The sequence below is a fragment of the Artemia sp. Qi Xiang Cuo genome, chromosome 7, assembly GCF_049724085.1.
Source record: "Artemia sp. Qi Xiang Cuo chromosome 7, ASM4972408v1, whole genome shotgun sequence".
NCBI lineage: Eukaryota > Metazoa > Arthropoda > Branchiopoda > Anostraca > Artemiidae > Artemia > Artemia sp. Qi Xiang Cuo.
Genome location: NC_142800.1, coordinates 78,947,306 through 78,950,693, shown reverse-complemented (window position 1 = coordinate 78,950,693; position 3,388 = coordinate 78,947,306). Strand labels below are relative to the sequence as shown.

The window sequence follows — 3,388 nt, the reverse complement described above, 5'->3', positions numbered from 1 at the left end:
AATATTCAGGTGAAAAAGTGATACTTCTAGACTTTATGTACAAAGCCACAATAAACAACTTAAAAAACTTTAAAGTACCAAGACTTCTAGGTAAATCACTGTAGAATTACCAAGCAAAAAACCTTGTTTTCCTCTCGAAAGAGGGAAAGATTTTCAACTGTTCTGAAAAATATTTTCCAGGGGTACCCAGATGACAGTGCAGGAGCTAATGGGACACTCTAAAAAGAAATTTTGGAGGTGATATTACAAAGGATTTCTGTACATAGTCAAGTATTATTTTGACTGAATTATAAATTCTAAGGAGAATCTGAGTTTGTGCTACAAGATTTAAAGGGTTGAGGACTCAGACAAAGGTTGGGATACTTCACGCAATGGCGAAATTTAATTAAAAAAGAAAGAAAACAAATACGTGCAATACCAGAAAAGTTACTTATTGAGTATACTACTACTAATAATAATAACCCACTGCAGCCCCAAGCCGGCTCAGGCCAACACCACTGCGGACGCTCCTCCCCCATACTAATCTATTCAAAGATTATGTCTTTAAACCCACCCAAGAAGGTACAACTTTCTTTTCCCCGATTATTGAGCAGACGGAAATATTAAAGACATATCTAAAAGATATTTCCCTAAGTAATTTACCATCAATGAAGAAAAAGTGAACCTAGAAAATTTTCACAAAGTAGGAACTGTCAATAAGGTCTTTTCTCAATGTTTATAAGAAAAACTTGAAGCCGGAACCAGTGTTGGACTAAGTTGTCCCAAAATATAAAAACAAACTTCTGTCGGGAGGAGTGTTTATTTCTAAAAGTCGCTTTTCCCGAAGCAAGCACCATCTACAAAAACATAGAAGTCCATATTTTTAAAGATCGTTGGAGCATCTTACCTATATCCTCTTAATCATTGTAACTATCTTATCCTCCATAAGATTTAAAACTATCTCTACAATGCAACGAAGTAAACTTTCAACATTTTCATTGGTACTCTTAATGTATTAAGTCATTAAAGAACTTTCCTCCAAAATAAGATTTTTTGTTTCAGCATTATTCCTACACCTCATTTTCTGTCTTCGAAATAACCTCACAGCACATATTAATAAAAAAGTTCCCAAAGTTGCCGGTTGAAATTTTTCAACTGTGCAACATGTGCATACACTGAAGAGCAAGTCATTAAATGTGCTTGTTTTGAAACACAATAGCACTGCTGTATAGACAGACTAAGGCAAAGAAGCAAGATCACGATATAAGTGCCAATACTTGAACTGAAGAAACAATTAAGCGTCAGACGCAATTTGTTTGCCATATGTTCTTAGCACAAAAGCTAGTAGATTGCTTTAACTCCTGCTGACTTAAACCATCCAGAGCTTGGTACACCAAACCCTTTCAAAAACTGCAAAACTGGAAGCCTTCTATCTGTTATTGGGTATAAATGCATAATAAGAACCGATGAGGTATATTAGCTTTTACAAAACTGTCACTTCTATAAGTTTGGTTCCTTAGTTGTTGTTTTCTTAAGTATCTGTCCCGTGCTGTTAAATTTATACCGTTTTAGCATATGTTAACGGCTATAGTATTAAAGGACATGTGAATATCTTTCTAATTCTTTTCGTTTGGGCTGCTTTAAGAAACCCGTTAGAAACAGCGCCCAGTGACTCGATTGCACTAAGACCAGGAAAATAAGGGCTAAATAGAATAAAATGAAAACACACGAATCCTAAACACAAGAAAGAAAAACTTCTAAATAACATGACAATGAGTGGCACAACTGTAGATACAATTGGACAATGAGTGGCGCAACTGTGGATACACTAGGACAAAAGTGGAAAAATAAAATAAACAAAACAAAATAGAAGACCTAAACAAAGAAGAATCTCTATTCCCCAGTTTTCTGAAAAATTTAAAGATCATGTTTGCGCAGTCGTAGCCTCACGCAGTCGCAGTCGTAAGTCGCAGTCGCAGTCGTAGCCTCACTTAAGACTGACTAATGACAGTAGGATTATTAATACCACAATGGCTAGTTCTACGCATTGCATTAATTTTATTTAAATAATGAATTTTAGATAAGCTTTAATAAGCCTGAAATAAATACCATTTTCAATACAACAAACCTAGCTTCATAAGATAAAGATTTAAAACTAACTATAAAATCCAAGTATTATCCGTTTGAATGACGTTATACACAGTACAAAACAGTTCTTTATTTGTCCAAATATATTTGGCCTTTATTAGTGTCAGTTGGGTAGGGAGGGGGGCATTCCAGAAAAAACTTAAAGAGAACTGGGAAACTAAAACTGACAATTTTAGAATGGAATTAGTCAAACTGCCTTCTCAAAAAATTCCAAAAAAAAGAATGTGTATTTTCTTATGTGAAAATAAATACACTCTACATGAATAAAAAATTTGTTTTATTTCTTTCTCAAAAAATAAATAGCGTCTAAGCATAGCATTTGTCTGTCTTAATCATTATCTTTAGTAAATATTCTCGTGACTGGATTAGGCAATGGTAATTTAAGTGCTTAAGTAGTAACACCTTAAAGCATATTAAGTAGACTTGATCGGATTTGGCTCGGAAAGGCACGCATAACGTATGTGGAATAGTACACAAAAATATTGAAAAAAATGAAAATAATCCAGGTTAAATCGGGAGGACGGTGTAACCCCCAAGAACTTCCTGGTCTCTAAACCTAAAAAAACAAAACAAACAATGAATTTGATCAGATTGGCCTCTGGAAGACTAAAAGTCTAGTTTCTGTGAAATCCCTGCAAGAGAATAAGAAGAAAAACAGAAGTAATCCGGTAATTATACTTACAGCACACTTGATTTTAAACAATCTTGACGTATTTGCTCTGAAATTCTTGGCAGGTTTTTCGTACGTCAACAAAATCGGCAGATTAGTATTGCGACTGGAAAGACTGACAAATAGAGAAGCTCTTCAAACACACAGTTTCGCTATCGAGCTGAGATCTAAAATGACTAATGCAACAAGTCCTGGCAAATACAGCTATTTTAAAAATTATAGGGGAGGTTCAAGTAAAAGTACACAGCAAAACATGTTAAAATGAGCAACAATTTAGAGTTCTGGCCATTAAATCTCCTACCTGTAGAGAATGATGGGGGATAAATAGCCTTGGAAAAGACTTGTCAAAACAAGGAGAGAGGGGTTAAATTCAAGCGTAGACCTTGGCGGGGTCTGAATTCAGAATTATTTTCCTTCAAAGCGCATTTTTATAATTACAAATCAGCTCTTCTAAATTAGAAAAAATCTGTTCCTCCACTGTAAATAATCTATAGTAAGTTTTATCGTGTCTACCAGATAAAATAAGTTTAAAAAGCATTTTACAATAAACTTGAAAAATTAACTCTTTTAAAAATCATATTGCTGTAAATC

The 3,388-nt window shown here is 34.3% G+C and overlaps 1 protein-coding gene across 3 annotated transcripts in view; it reads right to left on the bottom strand.

The window, feature by feature from the left end:
* Positions 1 to 2,051: 2,051 nt before the first annotated feature.
* The window catches only part of egh (beta-1,4-mannosyltransferase egh), a 58,312-nt gene continuing 56,975 nt past the window's right edge, over positions 2,052 to 3,388 (bottom strand). For all 3 annotated transcript variants that reach the window (XM_089092603.1, XM_089092604.1, XM_089092602.1), the window contains one exon: positions 2,052 to 3,388. This exon is cut by the window's right edge and continues 1,166 nt beyond it. The gene's annotated coding sequence lies outside the window, so the exon portion shown is untranslated.